Raw genomic sequence first — 19,486 nt, 5'->3', positions numbered from 1 at the left:
GGTTGCACCACAATTTTTATACAAATTCAAGTTATATGTCTATTTGTTGCCACCTCCTGAGAACACAGTCCGCGTACACCAGTCATGAACCTCGTAAGATTTGCGCCCTAAAAACACGCTTCGCTATAGCCCCTATATTATCCATGCCCGGTCATATAGGCGCCGAGAGCAAAGGATGCCGACCGTCGCGTTCAAGGCCGCGGTGGCAGAATAGTGCTTCGCCCGCGCTTCCCTGCTGCGGCAAAATAGCAGTCGCTCGTGCGCCGCTAGTGGAATGTCATTTAAAGGGCGGTACATGCCGCTAATTCTCCTGGCGTTCCTACAAAGAAACTGCGTGCGCGCTTAAATCGTGCGAACCTGCGTCAACAATAAAGCACTGCAACATTGAAATGTACCTATTCTAGATATTCTTCTAATTTTAAGCAAGTATACATTCGCGCCTCTTCTTGCTGTACAAAATTTCCTAACACAGAGACGCGTTCTCTTGAAACAGCGATGAGATGGCTTCACTGAAGACTCCAGTGGTAGGCTGCCTCGTCTGACAAAAACCTTTTTGTCTCCAAGGGCAACCCCTGGTTGCCTAATAAGCAACTTAGCTGATGGGTATAGCAATGTCCAGTCTCGTCAACTGCCACTGCAGATTAGTACTTCATTCGCAGTGTTGAATATTTGTGCATTTCGCTACAGCAAATACAGCATAATTACGCGCTCACTGCAAGCAAGTGCTTTCTACGTTTCTACAGTCGTGGCTACGCGCACCGCAGGAAAAAGGTATTGATTTCCAGCGGTCCTGAAGTTGGAAATCGAAGCTCAGGGCTATAAGTAGACTATCATCCAGTCTAAAGAAGTTGTTCAAGATACTCGGACATATATATGCGCGTCGAAATTAAGTGCTCGACATCGCCAAAACTCATAAAATTGGACAATGTACCCTGATTTTAACAAGAACGGAGCAACTCCGGCGCTGTACCCGTGCTCTTATATCTCCGTGTACGGTAAGCCTCCGCCGCGGTCTAACCCGTGCAGAGGAGGAGGCGCTTCGGAGAATTGGGGTGGCCGTAACGCCAGCAGTGATCCGAAAGTGGCCACAATTTCGGTATTTATATCCACACCCTGGGTGCCCCGTACGCAAGTCTAAAAATATAGAAGCTGACATCCATCACCTGCTGTGGTAATGTCCAGCGTTGAAGCCGACGCGGATCCGGCACCTGATGGCAGCTGGCCTCTCCCCCCATAATCCGCAGTCATATGCCGTTTGGACGCTGGGACCGCATCATCGTTCACTCCTCGATTTCCTTGCATCAGCCAACTTTTTTTCATTAATTTGACCGCACCCTTCATCCATCATAACATTCCTTTTATGCTCTGAGGCAATAAACTTCGTAAAAAAAAAAAAAAGTCTTCCTAGTACTAGCGCTGCACCTTGCTGCCGCGCCGTGCTAACTGTATGCGCCTCGCGGCGCTTTCGGCCGCCTGTTCTACCCGTTTCTCTTATTCTGTTCTCCTGCCTCCCGGGCATCGCCCAATTGAGGTGTTCCTCTTAAATAGCAGGCAGTTACCGGACCACACCATTCCAACATATATTCATCTACCCACATACCCCACGTACTCAGCACGTTATTCCTAATAAAACATCACTTCTCTCGGCAACCCGCCTTCTCTTCAACCGTCCAATTGCCTTATACCGAGCCTTCTCCTCCGCCTCCTCGGCAGCCGTCTTACGAATTCTCCCTGACCATAGAGAGCCACCATCACGACAAGCCACAAACGAAGCCCCCGCACTATTGCGAGCATCTGGTACAACGTAAGACGACGACGTCGCACTGACTCCAGCCACGGGTAATCGGAAATGCTGAAGTTCAGCGACACACACACACACACACACACACACACACACACACACACACACACACACACACACACACACACACACACACACACACACACACACACACACACACACACACACACACACACACGCGCGCGCGCGCGCACGCACACGCGCACGCGCACGCGCACGCGCACGCGCACGCGCACACGCACACGCACACACGCGCGCGCGAGAGAGAGAGAGAGATTTCTCTGCACCACGCTGGTTTTGCACCGGCAACCCCTCCATGCGTACTGCGTACATGCCACAATCTGCTTTAGTTACTTGTGTTCAACCTAATGTTTAAGGGAATTCAAGATCTAGTAGATTTGCAATAAGAGAGTATTACAAATACTCGGTGTGTTCAGTGTGTGCATCATGTATCCCGAGGGAAATTAAATAAACAGGGAGTCTTCTGCGGTCGCCGAAAGCAGACGTTCGGCTGGCCGCTCCGCTGAGCACCAGATACTACAGGTATCAGTGACTAATCCCCAGTTACTACTTGTGCTCACTAATGCACTAATGAGTGAGTCAACCACACTATCAACCAGCTTCAATCGACCAATCAGCACTACGCATATCATATACACTCCACACAGTGCGCCTATCCTTTTTCTGGCATCTCGTTCAACTCGACCTTGACGTAGACGTATGATGATGCACTAGAACGTAGTGTGGCCTTGGCGAACAGTTATCAGGTTTGTAGTTCCGGTGGTTGCCGCGTCGCATGACGGCACCACTGAAATGTTTGCGCCGGCAAGAATTTCACTCGTCCTTGAAAGCTCCCTCTCAAACTGGGGATACGGCGCTGGCTCTTCAGTGAATCGATGCCAGTACGCTTCAAGTAAAAATCGTACTGGAGCACTTTCTGAGGAGAACTACCAAGTTAGGGAAAGGTTAGCATTGAGAAACAATGGAATGTTTGAGTATTCGCTACCGTTTCAGACGTCTTTTTTCTGTTTTTATCCAATAGAAATGATCGAAATATGTAGAAATATGCTTCAGTGAAGAGGAGAAAATGTGCGGAACTCCTACAAATATGAGCACTGCTCACATCGTATACATGAGCAGCAGTGTTCGGTTTCATTCTGTTCTCTAAAACCTCGGCGCCTTTATGCCTTCGTACGCAGGGACAGGCTGGTGACGGTGGTGAACGTGCTAGGGGACATGGTGTGCTGTTGTGTTGTAGAGCAGCGATGCAAGAAGTCCCTTGCCGTGACCGCTGAGAAGATCGACCCCAAGCACGCCAAGAAGAACGAGACTCACAAAATGGTGGCAGAAAGTTCACCTTGAAGTAGCTAAAAACTACTTCTTTATAGTTAACCACATCAACATCTTATATGCCCATTATAAAGTATTATAAACGAAATGATCAAGAATTTAATATGACGGAGCGCGATAAGCTTGATTTAGTCGTTAAATCGTTTCATGTCTACAGTGTGGAATAAAAATTTTTCACTAAAACTGTTCAGTAAAAAACAAAAATTCCGCGGCATTGCAAGTAAACGCTATGAGGTTTGCTGCATTCCTGAGACATTCAATGAATGAATGAATGAATGAATGAATGAATGAATGAATGAATGAATGAATGAATGAATGAATGAATGAATGAATGAATGAATGAATGAATGAATGAATGAACGAAAAACTTATTTTGTTCAATAGAGGTCTTGTCGAGCTTGGTGGATAAACATCTAGTGAGGCTCTTGCGGGTGCTGCGGCGAAGCAAATCCGGCCAATCAGTCTGCGGTGATCTTCCAGCTAGTCGGTCGCTAGACAGAGCTACCTCCGAATGCTCCGTTGTGGCGTTTGGTGTGTGAGGAGGCTGCCGTTATGGTGCGGCAGAGGTGTTCTTTTAAAGCGCACAGTGTATTCTGTCGGTGTCTTAGCCCCCCAGCTGTTGTGTGACAGTGTCCGCCGAACCCCGCACCAAGGGATGGTCTACTGGCACCGGGCGAGATGAGTGTATGCGAAATAAAAGATGTTTGGAAATGTGTTGTTTTGTAAATGTCTGCAACGGGCCTGCTAAGTTTTTATCGAGGTTTGAAGTAACGTCGGCGGGCTCTTCTGAGATGTTCGAGGATCGCACTGTAGGGTCGTTCATTCTTATGCGAACACTCGAGTAGTTGGTCGCTGTACTCAAAGCGACATTGCGTCCAACAGGGTCGCAATATCGACGCACTAGCATGCGCAGATGGACCTGGAGGAGGTGGTTCGCCTGGACTGCCAGTTAAGTGCATGGCCTCATCAGAAGCAATGGCTATTTGAAGAGAGCGACTGCCTGCTCACGTGTTCGCACTAAGAATGGACGACCCTGTATTATCCCGCTCAATATGACTTGCAACCGCAAGAAGCGTGGCCGGAGCGCCTCCCGGAAGAATGGTGGTGTCAAGCGACGCACTTGAAAACGAAAGGGGAAAGATTTTGCTGTTCCAGCACTCGGCCTTCTCTGTGCCGTGTAAGTCTTGGCAGTGACATGACGTTATCGTATAGCCGACGCTTGCATTTGATTTTACTTCGTTCATTTTGTTAGCAACTGAAATAACCGATAAAACTGTCCGCCTCAGTATGAAACCCCGCCTCTGCAGAGCTAAACGCGCCGGTTGCTGTGATAAATGCGCTCAAATTTCGTTGAGCAGATGACGCAGGGGATGCACCTGGCTGCTTGAACAGCAGAATCCTTGTCCACTTAATTTTCAGTGCGCCGCTGCCGGCCCCTTCATACTTCCGGAAACCATTGCGGCCACAAGCTCGCTGGTTGCAAGTCACTGAGATCGATAGTACGCTTTAAGACTGGCGTGGATTCCCGCTCGTCGCCAGCAGCTCTTTGTATGTCCACGAGCTATGGCGTCCGCTACTTGGTTTCCATGTCAGGCCGGCGAGTCTTGAAGCCCAAGTGATGGTATGGTGCTCCTCCTGAGGTTCGATTTGATGCAGTATAGCCACTATTTTGCAACATATGCCGTTGGAGTGATTATCGCACATCCTTTGGGAGTCTTATTGATAGATTTGTGATGGTTAGGCATTCGGCGTTGGTTAAGCTGTTGATGGGTACATTGCTGCACGGTTGAGGTAAGGTGGTGACGTCCACAAAGGTGTAGCCTGGGTCGCCATGGGCTAATTTTTTCATTCGATTTGGCTCGGACTGCCCTCCTGCCTTGAATAGGCTTCATTTCAAGGTAAACGAAAACATGAGCATTACGTCCTACCTGTTGCACTATGCTACCAGCGGGGTTACTTCAAATTGCATCTATCTGGAGTCATTGTGCTTTCTCAGCAGCGTCAAGGTGATTTCAAGAGCGCAATGCTTCAGCAACAGCATGGCCCACCTGTTATTCTGTTTTCTAATATTGCTTTATAAAATTAGTGGCTTAACACCAGAATTCAGCTATATGATCGTGTTGCCTCTTACAGCGTCTTCTCGGACCAACTTTCCATAACTGTTACGACGTGGCCCACAGTTATTGCGGAACCACTCCAGAAGCTGCCTGCAGGCCGTGTGTGTACACGTCCGGTAGGTTGGTAGCTGAAAACTTGTTGCGAGTAGGTGACGCCAGAACTCGAACGCGACTCCTCTGCCTATTAGCCTCTACTGACAGGCCTCACGAGATGGCTTTACAACGAAACTGGTTTTTGTAACAAGTGTGAGTAAGCAGCCATTGCAATAAACAATTTTACGATGCGTATGCCTGGCGGTTCAGCTATGCTACCTGTTAGCAGTTCAATGTTCCCAGACGTTTCCTTTTTTCTTTTTTTTTTTTTATCTTGGCACCAACCTAGGGGACCACGAAATGGAAGCATACGGGACAATTATGTGCTCCTTCTGCGTCGTCGTGCTACACACTTGTGCGAAGGTTCAGATATGAATCAATATCTCATCCGATTCTCTGCGTTGTTTTAAGTCATTTCGAGTACATTAGCCACTGTATACGTCTCTATGTGTGAATCCCTCTGTTACCTAGGTTAATTTCATTGTCACTACATGCAAACCGAAAGTGCGTTTCCTTGCTCTCCATCACGCCGACTTGTTTTACCTGGTTTGCGAGGCTATCTGCAAACTGCTTAAGAATCATGAAGATGACCAGCTCCGAGATTTAGGAGTTGATTCGACATTGACAGTTCGTTCTGCGCGTTCTTTCATAGGAAGCGGTTCTCCTGTGCGCTGCCTGTTGTATGTGCTCTTTCCTTACGCTGGGTCAAGTTTCTATCTTAAGCAGCAACTCGCTCAATTATCTGCATTGTTTTCTTTATTTCCCAAAGGCAAGCCTGAAGAGAACACTGGAAGTAAAAACTGAGATAATTTGTTAACTGGGAGGCTTAGCGCGGAACAGACAAGGACAAGAGAGGCACATGTAATCATGTCCCAGAACCAACTAGCCCAGAACTCTACTTTGCTCAAGTTCATAATTTGTTAATGCCCGGAGGACTAGCCGGCAGTCGTTGTTTGCAGACATTGCAAGATTTCTAAAAGCACACATGTACAGTTTCAAACCCCGAAGGAGCCAGCAGAGCCTGTTTTAGGTTTCTAAAAGATAACCACGAGATTTAAACTCGTTTGGATTCTTTTAGTAGAAACTTTTCGCCGAATGTATCTGTCGGCAATTTCACCTCAACAACACATGATTTATAATTAAAACATTAGGTGTTCAAGCGATGCAATGTCGCACCACTAAAGCGTCTTAGTTTTTTTTTTTAGGACTTACCATAAAGCCCATGTTAGCGATACCTGTATATTACAGGTAGTTGTGGAAGCTATTCTGATAGGAAGAATTTATTAACGATGTTACACGAAGATATATATTTTTCAGTGATTTATTATTACCTAACGGCGCTGAAGCGGCTTAGCGCGCTTCAGCTAAGCAGCTTTTCGAGCGCTAAAATGAAAAAGAAAAAAAAAAGAATCTCGCACCTTAATCACTGCCTTGATGCAGCATTAATGCCAGAGTATAGGCAGATGTGAAAACACATTAACATCCATTGCCATCGGTGGAGCATCTGCCCGCATCGGTAATTTATCAACCAGAGATGTCTACCCATAATCCTATATCACATTACACAGATTTTGCGTATTTAGAACATGTCAAAAAGTCAGGTTTACGGGTGGTGGTGGTTGCATAACAGGAAGTTATTACAGTTTTATGGCGCATAAGCTTGTTATATAACAGTATTGCCGGTTTTTATTTCTACCAGGACCAGAAAAGAGGCCAAAAAAGTTGTACTAGAATGAACAACGCTACAGTGAAAGCGGTCACGTCGCTTTGTCAGTGAATACGGCGATATTAACTCATGTGAAAGCGCGGACAAGTTATTCTGAGAACATACAAAAACACCCACACAAGGTAACAAACCAAAACGCAACGCAAATCACCTACTTCGCTTGATTTTCTTGGAAAAAAAGCATTCCGAGCCGAAAACGTACTTTTATAACATGACCTGCCTTTTACACATTTTCTTATACATGATGTGCTTGTTTGAGAAAATTAATCAGTAACTGCGGCAATTACCGTGCATGAAGCGCTTCCATGAATCGTAACCAGATGGCGCAGCCTCATCGATGCCATGCTATAGAAAACCATCGCTATTCTAGGTTATATAAATACTTTGTCAGCAAAAAGCCACTCTTCGCAGTGTTGGCACTGGTCTGCCAGATGGCTTTTGTGTCGCGTAAAAGCCAGCGTCATGTCTCATGCACGATCCTAGCACTTGTGTTTGCATACAACGCACGTGAGTACATCTCTTCTCTCTCATTTGCACGATGAAAGCATTATCTCGGGCCCATGTTCTCCATGGCGTGGTACGGAGAGTTACTTGTGAAGCCCGTTCCAATTTATAAACGGCATACAATGTAGATCACACGCACATTATTTGCGGAAGCTGCAAGTATTATGGACGGCAAGAGCAGCTTGAAGGGCCGATGCCATCATTCCCAGTGAATCTCGGTACTTATCAGCCTACATAAAACCACGCATGCTATGAAGGGCAGCTCACTTTGCAATAGATAAAATGCCAAATCCTTCACCAAAGCATGGAAAGCATCCAGCGGCGCTTTTTGTTTTGCGTTTCATGGCAGCTGTTCTGTCCCTGCGGCTTCATCCGTTCGCTTTCCCAGAAAAGCCAGTCGTCGGGACACAAGTGTCCGCATCGTGCACTACGGTGGAAGCAGTGCAAAATGTACGCTTCCGTTGGTTCAAGAACGGTCGTCCGCTCACCGGCTCAGAACGGGACGGCCGCATTCGACTGAGAACGTTTCCTGAAATTTCCACTTTGGTCATCGGTCCACTTGAACAAGGCGACAGCGGAAACTATACCTGCACTGGCACGGCGGGACTCAAGTCGGACACGTACACGCAGGCCCTGGACGTTCTGGGTAAGTGGTGGCGACATTAACTGGGAGATCATGATTTTATAGCGCACTACCTACTAGAGGTCTCTTATGAGTTTGGTGCATTCATGTACAAGTAAGCGGGGCCCTTTGCATGCGCGCGTTGTGACGCAATGTGCTCACTACAAAGTACAAAAGTTCGTCGAGTCAAAACGAGAAGACGTTACTACCTGCCATTGCGTGACAGAAATGAAAAGCGCGTACCGTGCACAGCGGCCGGTTGACAAACAAATTGGATGCCTCATTAAAATAGCGTACATGCTGAGACACTAACATTTCATTACTCTCACAGCCATTACCAGATAGATACTCATGACGTGCAAGTTTCACATAAGCATGCATACTACTAAAAGCGACATTTTATATCCGCAAGAAGCCGCAACAAACGTCATGAACGACAAACGATGAATGCCACGCATGAAATGCAATGTTAGTTCGTAGACGCAAAATATGCACGGTAATTAATTTCATGTTTTGTGTTGCTAAGAAAATTATTACCAAACAAATTTTATTGCTACTTAAGTTTTGCGGTTGCACAGTGAAAATGAACATCCTCGAACCATGAAAGCCGGTTAAAGTGTGGCTAATTAGCATATTATTAATGCGAACGTTACCTCCTGAATGAGTGGATAGAAAGAAAAATAATATGTTACTACGATTACTGTTCACACACATGACATCAGCACTTGGTCGGGTGAAAGCGACGAATTTAGATGTCTGTTTTGTAAAGGCTGCAGAAGTGATTTTCACAGCCTTTCGTGCAATACCGAAAGTGGTAAGGAGCACCAGCTGAGAAACTTCACACTGTGAATCCCGAAGTTGCACAAGAAAATGATCTTCACTTGAGTCAGGTGCATATTTTGTGTGCGTTCGTCAACTGCTCTGCACTAAAAGCGCAGAAAGTGAAATACCTGACGCACTAGAGATTTTGTTGTCATAACTGTCCCTATTACCATGACAAAAACCTATGAGCCTCAATGGGATCCCTGCATTTTCACCCTGTCCATTGTTAGGACCGCGAGTTCTCATATTAACGAGGCGTCGATATCTTGAAATATTTGCTACCCAGAAAAACTTTCTATAATTCGAGTCGCCCATATTTACGGGGTTCATATTAAAGAGGCACGACAGTACATCCTCTTAGTCGATACGAACAGCCTGTTTTCAAAGCCAGCCTGCAGTTTTCCTCTTTCTGAGCATTTGAAAGTTCATGTTTGATGAAAAACTGCCGCAGACACCTGTGCAATAAATTAATTTTGTGTTACTACAGTTCCACCCAAGTGGATACAGGAACCAAGCGACGTCAGCGTGCGAGAAGGGGACAACGTCACGGTGTCGTGCAGCGCGTCCGGGAGGCCCCCTCCTGCAATAAAATGGAAGCGCAAGGGTAAGCAAGTTGACGACTTCTTTCAGGTTTGAAACATATCATTGATAGATCTATTCTTGCACCATGTGAATTTAAACTGACAGTATTACTGTCAACAATCAGCAGTGCATGGTTCAGAATGCTAGATGTCCCGCAAAGTCTCAAATTAAGCACTGTGAGGGGCGACATTACACTACATTGAGTCATATTTTGAGAAGCAAATGGTGTAAACAAAAAAAAAAATCGTTCCTAAAATGTGTTTCGTTATTCACTGCGAGTGTTCAGTCTAGGATTTTATCTTATTAGTACCTATTGTCTAACGTGTTCTATTATTGCGTCGCTTCGCGGTTCTTTACAGTGCTTCATATGCGAAAAATTGAATGCCCGTTAGAGTGTTGCAGTGCGTACGTTTTCCTTTCTGATGTTTTTCATTTTGTATAACGGTCCCATCAGCTCACCCACTCCTGTAAGAGCCTACCAAGGCTTACAGTATGCTTAAATAAATAAATAAAAGCAATGCAGAGAACACCACAAACACAGGGCACAGAACTTCCGTCCTTGCAGAAGCACCCCCGATAGCTATCATCCAGAAATGCATTCATTGTCTGTGTCTTTATAACTGGTGTCACCAATAATACGTTATACTTGTCCTTCAGGTGGAAAACCACAAGCTCTAGACAACGATACTCATGGCGGAACTTTGAAGATTTCCAAAGCAATCCCGTCATTAAGTGGTGTTTACGTCTGCACAGCCGACAACGGCCTGACAAGAGCCCTGGAGAGACACATACGCATCAGCGTGTTTGGTAAGTGGCCTCGGAAACTTGCACACAAGGCAATCCTTGAATAGAAACAAACCTTTAAAAAGATCTAGCCTGGCTTGCTGTTGAAACATTACACTGACCATTTTGAAAGCACATCATTAAAAGGCTCCTTTCATTTCAATAAGCTTCCACAAGCGTTGCCGAGCCACTTTTTCACACTCCTCTCTATGATAGCCCCATTTAGTAGGGCGCAAGCAAAGGCCAACATCAATTCGAGACGGACACCATTTCAAGTTTCAAATGCGTTTGCACGAGTGCCAACAACGTATCGCACACAAGCAGCCCGCGCCACCTTTACGTGACACTGCTAGAGATGGCGCCAGCGGTCCAAGCTGAAGTATGATCTTGTTTGGTGCCTCTGATGTGAGATGACCCTCATACCGAATCACTCACCACGACTGCTCCAAAACAAACTGGTCATGCGCTGCTTCGCGATCGTTTTAATACTGGACTTTCTACAAGGCAACTACCTGGCAAGAGGCCAACCAATATCAGGTAAGTTAGCCGGAATGCGTATTTTCTTGGCAAGTCCTAAGCACTGACGCTTCCCTTAATATTGCGCATGCAGGTCGTTCAAAAGGAACCTTCCGCCTTCAGCCGTTCTTTTTCCCGAGCGATCCCACTGAAGGAAACAAGGTGACTGTCACATGCGCGTTGGTCACCGGAGGAATAACGTCCGGAGTCGAGTTCTCCTGGTACAAAGACGGCAAAGCGCTTGTGCTCGACGACCGACTCAAAATCCGTACTTTCCCGGATATGTCGATGTCGACGCTCGTCGTTGAGTCACTGAGGCAGGAGGATTCGGGAAACTACACCTGCACGGGAAGAACCGGTGGTCGCAAGGACTCTCACACGGAGCAACTTCGCGTTCTCGGTGAGTAATAAAAAAAAAAAAAAAATCTTCTGTTTACGCGCCCTTGAGAACATGCACGTTCCTGATGTGAACACTGCGAGCACTTCAGATTGATGGCTGCTCAGAAAGGAGAGAGAGAGGATGTTAATAGCTTTGAAGTCTTCCACCACATGGTCAGAAAGGCCAACAGCATACTTCCGGCCCGCCACTTTACATGGTGAAAATTTAACGCTAGTTTTTCATTCCGCGATTGGTTGGCATTGAGAGGCTGACGTATTTAGTTGTTTTGGCTTTTGGTGACGTAAGGCGTAGCAGTATCTGTCCCACTTCTCGGCCGTCGGCATCTCGCTTACAACAAACGGCACACGATTGCAGGCACATTGTCATCGGTTCGACACCTATCACAAACTAACCTCCAACTTGAGTAGCGGATGTAAGGTAAACGGGAAGTTAAAATATATATAACACTACCTTAACTCTACGCAAAGAGCGGTTGCGTAACAAATCTGATACTAGATCACGTGCGTGTTGTTTCGGTCCCGTTACCCTTAATTATTCTTATGGCGACAGCAACAGCGACGTCTTTATGACTGAACAAGCTGTGGACGTTATCGCGTAAAACGAAATTCAATTCTCAAGACTGTGCGACGTAAACAAGAACCAACACAGCCAGACAGATAAAACATGGTTTCCTTAACCGATAGCGGTAGACCTTTGTTTAACATCTGTCTGACATACTGACAGTTCACTTTTAGTCAGTGATCGTTTTGCGAGGTTGATATGCAGAGGAAGAAAGAATTCGCAAATCGGCAACTACCAGTGAATCTATACACTGCTCTGATATCTACGCACATGGCTGAATGGGGAAGAGAAACTCGTAAATGAAGCCTGGAACCCAGGAAAAGCTTAGGAATCTCACCTACATAAATAACTTCATGAAGTTCGACATCTGTGTCCATCTTCTCTAATCGACTGAGTTGGTATGGGACGTTAAACCCCATGAATCAAACCAAGCCACTTGCTTTCCAGCTGTGACTGATATGACTGGACTGTATTACTTCCAATCCTTAAGCATTGAAACGTTCGCATTTAAGACAGCAACATCCACGCAAAACCATGACAACACTCCTTGTAGACGTGTACCAGGGTATTTTTAAAGTTGGAATACCTACTTACAACACAGCTCGCATGCAAAATAAACTACCCCTTCGAAATTACTGCTAGCAGCTACGTCTAGGCCTCGCACAAAATATCACTGTCCCAAAGCACGATGCGCGAAAGTGTTGAACAAGGTTCATGTCAGTCGCACTTTTACGAGGATTATCCAAAAGTAAGGTAATAAGAACCGAAAGAGCAAGCTTTATTCTATACTACACCCTTTGCCAAAAATACATAGCCCACGAGGTTTGCTTTTATGCTATGTAAAGGGGCTCGTTGCGAATCTCCATCGTAGGCTTCAGAGCGCCTGTGTTTACCTTTTTCGAGCTTACGTAATTCGGTGGCGCTTCTAGGAGCCCTAAACAAAGCTTAGAAGAAAATGAATAATTGAAGACAAAACTGCGTTGCAACAAACATTAGAAACAGGACAGGCGCTTGTCCCTTTTTCTTCTTGTCTTCCTTTTTCTGTAAATCATCCTAGCGCTCTAAGTACGAACCAGCTATGTCAGCTTTCAATTCTAGTGAGGCAAACACATCGGGCTGTACATGTCTGACAGACGGTATACATGTAACCTCATACATGTCACTATAGTACACATTACTTTTCAATATAATCCGCATGCTTAGACAAGCGCTGGTTCCAACGGAAGGCACCGATAACGCCGTAGAAATCCGCATTAAGAAATTGAAGTCACGTCATGACGAGTGGCTAAACTTTGGTTTCGCTTTCGAATCGCCTACTATACCAAGGTGGCTCAACAAAGTTGCGAAGAGACGGAAATAACTTTTTGAAAGGTCGGGCACGAACAAGACACCTGTTCCGGTCTTTTTCTCAGAATGGACTCGCACAACTGCCTTAGTGTGTGCCAACAGATATCAGCATTCACTGTTGTCCTCTTCATTAGAAGTTCAAGCGAAAGCAAACCACTGCGGTTCCAATATACAGTCGCGATAGCGTTATTTGAAGATAAAAGGCGTACAAGTTCTTTCTTTTTACTTTAACTTTGAATCACCCCCGTATTAAGCTAAACACAACTTTTCAATTGACAAAATTTGTAACTATAACGCTAACGCGCGAAAAAGAGAATACTGAAAAATGTTAACATCAAGTAAGAACAGTGATACTAACCAGACGCTGCTAGGGGATCCTTCTTATCAGCCTCTATATTGCAGACCTCAAACGTAAGGATCAAGTATTTACTAGAACCTCCACGAAAAATAGATTCGTGTCGGCAAAGACTGCTCATGTTCAGCGCATCACGCGGTACGTTCCGCGCTGATCAACATCCTTGAGACGTCGCGGATGAAATGCTTTTTTTTTATGACAATGCATTTAGCCGCTGCTAAAAGTGCACTTAAACCTAGCTTCGTGCCTGACATAATTCCTTCTTGCTTCTATGTCCGCTAAGTAAACTTTTCCTACACGCAAACTACGATTTTCAAGACCGCTCAGCAGCCGCAAAGACGCTAAGTAAACACAAGCAAGATAGGTGTATAATATCCATTTGCAACAAATTGTGGGAGCACACAGAGCACTGTTTTGTATCTTAAAGCATTTTAAGACGAAAGTCTTTATAAGCTCATGAGTGTCCGTCCGCGAGAAGTGTCACACTTATTCGCGAGATTGCATGGGATACCGCGAGGTTATGACGTCATCACCTCTTGATGTCATCGGTCATGACCGGACGTGATGTCTGACAGAACGTGGCGTCATCACGACGTCACATCCGGTTACGACAGATTAAATCACCAGGCAATTCACGCATATACGAGCCTGATCACATTGGGCGTCCGATCCAGGCGTCTGTGCTGCACCATTCATTTGGCGCTTCCTTGAACGCTGCACCACACAGCATACAGAAGGAGACGCAGTAAAGCAGCAATCAGCGGCGTTACAAACAACGGCTTTCGCCTCATCGCACTTTAGTGGTCGAAAGTGCTCCCTAGAATACCTTGTTTGACATTTCTTGCAGTTCCTGTAAAATGGTTGCAAGAGCCTCAAGACGTTTCGGTCAAGGAGACAGAAAACACAACGCTCCGCTGCGACGCAACAGGGATACCGAAGCCAAGCATCAGGTGGGAGAAAGAAGGTACATAACTTCTGCCACAATAGATTTATCTTAGTTGGTGCCACGTTTGCATGCACACCTGGCCTTCAACAAGAGATGTCCATTCCTGAAAGCCTTTTCCTTTGCCTCCGGGCTTATCTAATGTGTCGTTTCTCGTGTTTTCAGGATCGGTGCTCGCTGCATCAGGTTCGAAGCTAGAGCTCACAAAAGCATCGAAAGCAGACTCGGGAGTCTACAAGTGCACTGCAGACAACGGACTGAGGGAGCCGCTTTCTAAAGAAGTTCGCGTCTCCGTTTACGGTACGATCACAATGCGACAACGGGTCTCTATAACTTGTTTTGGGCACAGCTTCTTTGACGAGCTGTACTACCTGCGCTGGTTGCTGCATTTCAAATTCTCGCCGTCAGCGCCTGTCTCTGGCGTCCTTCCAGAGCTTCACACGGACATTTCTGAAAGCGCACCACTCAAAGGCTCTTTTAATTTGAATAAGCTCCCCCAGGCGCTACCGAACCCGCTCTTCAACGCACTCTCATAAGATAGCACCGTTTAATAGTGCAGAAGCAAAGACCAAGATCTATTTGCGACGTAAACCATTCCATGATTCAAACACATCAGCACGGGTGCCACGAACATATCACGCAGAAACATCCCGCGCAACTTTTACGTCACACTGCTACAGATGGCGCCAGGGGTCCGAGCTGAGGTATGCACTGTTTTGGTTTCTCTGATGTGCGATGAGGCTGCAATCGGATCACTCACCACCAGTGCTGCAAAACAAACTGACCATGCGCTGCTTCGCGATCGTTTTAATACTGAACTTTCTACAAGGCGACTGTTTGGCAAGAGGACAACAAATTTCAGGTAAATTAGCCGGAATGTGCAATTTTCGGCAAGTCCTAAGCTCTGACGCTTCCCTTAATAATGCGCATGCAGGTCGTTCTAAAGGAACCTTCCGCCTTCAGCCGTTCTTTTTCCCGAGCGATCCCACTGAAGGCAACAAAGTCACTGTGATATGCGCGTTGGTCACGGGAGGAATAACGTCCGGAGTCGAGTTCTCCTGGTACAAAGACGGCAAAGCCCTGGTGCTCGACGACCGACTCACAATCCGTACTTTCCCGGATATGTCAACGCTCGTCGTCGAGTCACTGAGGCAAGAGGATTCGGGAAACTACACCTGCACGGGAAGAATGGGTGGTCGCAAGGACTCGCATACGGAGCAGCTGCGCGTTCTTGGTGAGTAAAAGAAATATATTTGTTTCATATGCTGTTTTGACTACACCATCCTGACGTGAGCACTACTAGCTACTTAAACCAGCTGACATACGAGTGGCGAGAGCGAGGATTTAACGTCCACAAATGAAGTCTGCCGCCACATAGTCGGAACGCCAACCGCTTACTTCAGGTGCGCTACTTCACATGCAGCATAACTGATTCACTTCTTGCGTGAGATGAAACAAACTCGATAAATTCAGTCAAGATAAAACATGATTTTTCTTTAATCGATAGTAGTGAAGCTCTGTTTAACATCCGTATTGCGCACTAAGACTTTAATTTCAGTCAGTCGCCTTTGTGCGAGATTAAAAAGCAGGAAAAAAAAAAAAGAAATCGCTAGGTCCACTGAAATTTGATACTGTCATAATATCGAAGCAGTGGACGGCTTGATGGCGAAACGCTTGTAAATGAAGCCTGGAACCTGAACAAGCATCAGGCAGCTCACTAACATAAAGGACCGCAACAACACTTGCCTTCTCCAACAGAAAGCTGTGACAGTATTACGGCTAATGAAGCTTATGCAGTAACGCGTTAGTATTAGAGACCAACTCTCATGCAAAGTCAACTTAACAATTCTTACCAACTATGCCTGCGCGTTCTATAAAATATGAGTATCTCAAAGCACTGAGCGCGAAACAGCTTAATCAGGTTCGCATCACTTGCGTTTTTACTATTGTTATCCAAAAGAAAGGTAACAAGAGCTGCCAAGAACAAACTTCATTCCTCGGGAAGAGCATTTATCAAAACTATACAGCGGAAGGGGTTCCGTGCTAAGCCCTGCAACCTGGCTCGTTGCGCATCTACAGCATTTGCTACGCCTGCGGTGTCGACAAATCTCGTGCTCCCCCTCCTCGCAACCTCGCATCCCAAGAGGGCTTCTAGGAGCCCTATGACAGGTCTAGGAAGAACATACATGGGGTTGTATACTTTTGACTGACTGTATACACCATGTGTTTTAACTAATTTGCTACACATCCACCCTTCTGAAACTGTGCTAGATAATTCAGTGCAGTTTGCGCGGGTGCGTTGTGCCGCAAGGCGGGCATTATGTACAGTCGTGGTAAAAAGTACTGAAGCCAAAGTATTTTCATCACAGCCACTATATGGAGCTGTCACGCAACCATTAAAGGACAAATTGCATTCAAAATTCCAAGAGATGATTCCTTAGTTCAGCAAGAAACTACCTCATTTCCCGGACCATTTTAATGGCGCCGGGATGGCTTCATTTTGCGACTGAGACCAAAGCATTTGGCTTCAGGACTTTTGAATAAGACTGCAAGTTATAGAGTTCAAGGACTACGCAGAGAATTAACTAAAATTAGGTAATCACTCTTGTTTATTAAATTAAGGGGCAATGTTATATTGCGAAACCGAAGGCCGTCCATATCAAAGGTGCATCTCCTTATTCGAAAGTTCTAGGAGGCAAGATAAGGCGAAAGATTTTGGAGGTAGTTCTACAGTAGTCTTTATTTCACAAAACCTCGCGATGACGGGAACGCTAGACAAGGAGAATTAAGATACGTTTCTCACGTGCCCGGCGTGGAAGAATTCGGTGGATTTAACCTCTCAATGTTTGGACGTGCCACAGCGTGCAATCTCGTCCTGCTCAGCAAGTTGTAGTACGTGGTGTCTAAATGTGAAAAAGTTGCATAGGGTGTTTGCAGTGCTTTTGTGAGGTTCCTCTTGGGAAAGGACAATTCTAACCAATTTGTTTCGAAGCCTACGCGCTGAAGGTCTCGGTTTATGCCACATTTTTGTGTGGCAGTTGCACCTTTTTTTTTTTATTACGAATGCTAAGGACACCTTTTAAGTGCTGTTATTCAGCTGAGAATGGCGATATGTTTGTCTGAATTTGTAGCTACATCTAATCGTATTCAAGGCGCTATTCATGGGTATCTGAGAGAAGTTGTACAAGATTGTCGTTTATTTATTTTTTTCATACGCGATTTTCATTGGACAGCCTTAGTCACGTGACACGGAAGAACGTATAAGCGATATATGTGACCCCTGTCTCCTTCGTCATTGTATAACACCATGCACAGTGCAGGGCAAGGTCAAGATATTCTAAAACGAATTTAAAAAATAGACATTACTTCTACAGTCAAAACTTTTTTTTTTTTTTTTCAGACTACATAGTTTTAAAGCGCGGTTAAACTTTTGTGCCTAGGGGAGTCCACTATGCAAAAATGAAGAAACGACTGAGTATGTTTTCTTGGACTGCTGGGGCGCACTTTTATCCTGGGACATCCTCCAAAGAACTCTTGAGAAGAATTTTCTGCTTAACCCTCACGGTATCAGGTATCTCCTGATTGAAACCGAGGACGACATTCCATATAATCTTGTAATGACATTGGGCCTACACGGAGAAATAGGATGGCGGTGCGTCACGCAGATCTTGGCGTACGGCCAGAAAGAATACTTTAAGGAAGCCACTACAAGACATTGTGGAGTTATCAAACTTTTTGACCCAGCACCTGACTGGCTCCCGCACATTGAAATGTTAAATGTATTCAAAGAATTTTAGACATGCTACCTAAGTCAAATAAGGTTGAGGGTTCCTTTGTAAATATTGTATACTTTGAGTGCAGTAAGAATAAAAAAAAAATAAAAACCGGCCTCGCATAGCTGGTCAGCGCGCTTGGCTAGTGGTCAACGGGGTAGGAGTTTAATACCGTCTGGAGGATTTTTTTTTTTTTTTTTCAAATTAAAGGTTGATGGATTGACTGGATGGGCATTGCATTGGATTATGGACTCTTTTCTGGATTTGGTTATAGACTGATTTATCAATTGATTGACTAGATTGTGGATGGTTTGGTTAGGGAATGAATTCTGGTCAGGCTTGTTATGTAACGTCCGTTCGATTGGCTTTGTATCTGTCTGAGCTGACGGACAACTCTTGCGGACGCCACTGATGAGCCAAGAAATGCTCTCGCCTTAATAAATATTCTTAATTAGCTACCCGGCTGGAAGCACCGAACGTCTAATATACACACCCGAAGACTCGTTGAACTGACGGCCACGTCTTGCTCATTCATAAAATGGGTCGTGTGCTTTGTATATGCATCAAATGCACACTCCGGTAGTGTATTTCATTATTAGAAAGATATGAAGATGGTTCTGGAAACAATAACATGTGAAGAAACAGTCTTATATAATTTACAATCCCATGAAAGTGAATTCGAAAAGCTCTGAGATGCGTACTTTTGAATTTCGACATCTTGAAGTACGCTGCCGATTAAGAAAATTTAAAACGGGGAAACACCTTTTAGGTTTACCGACTTAGTTAATATTAGATAATTAGGAGTATAATAATTAAGCCCTATAAGGTGTGCAATATCCGCCTTGCAGTCCAATTGACCTGAAGAGACCTCACTGGCTTGTCTTTCCCAGTCTTCGACACAGAAATGTTTGCTGAATATTCGGAAATACGCTGCGTGGCTATATATCGTAGCATACCCCTAGCACACGCTGCTTTTCGATATAATCATCATGCTTGTCAAAGCAGGGATTCCGTCGGTACGTAAAAAACCGGTAAATGCGTAGAAATCTGCATTAAGAACCTGAAGTCATCTGATGAGAAGTGGGTAAACTTCAGTTTCGCTTGTGAATCGCCGACTACCAAAGTGGCTCTTCAATGCTGCGAAGAGATGGAAATTACTGAATGCCAGGGCGAACAAAAACAAAAAGGCTG

The 19,486-nt window shown here is 45.3% G+C and overlaps 1 protein-coding gene across 5 annotated transcripts in view; it reads right to left on the bottom strand.

Annotated features, from left to right (window-relative positions):
• The window catches only part of LOC146208515 (uncharacterized), a 333,102-nt gene that overhangs the window by 81,558 nt on the left and 232,058 nt on the right, over positions 1–19,486 (bottom strand). Inside the window, exons 4-5 of one of the 5 annotated variants that reach the window (XR_014705029.1) lie at positions 11,189–11,257; positions 8,690–9,615 (exon numbers count right to left, since the gene is read on the bottom strand). The exons of 1 other annotated variant lie outside the window; for it this stretch is intronic. The gene's annotated coding sequence lies outside the window, so the exon portion shown is untranslated. Of the gene's footprint in view, positions 1–8,679; positions 9,616–11,188; positions 11,258–19,486 lie in introns of those variants that run through there. 3 more of the 5 variants (XR_014705033.1, XR_014705032.1, XR_014705025.1) reach the window with 3 other exon arrangements.

This window comes from Amblyomma maculatum, chromosome 1, assembly GCF_055883805.1.
Source record: "Amblyomma maculatum isolate TAMU_Amacu chromosome 1, ASM5588380v1, whole genome shotgun sequence".
NCBI lineage: Eukaryota > Metazoa > Arthropoda > Arachnida > Ixodida > Ixodidae > Amblyomma > Amblyomma maculatum.
This window is presented reverse-complemented; position numbering and strand designations above follow the sequence as displayed.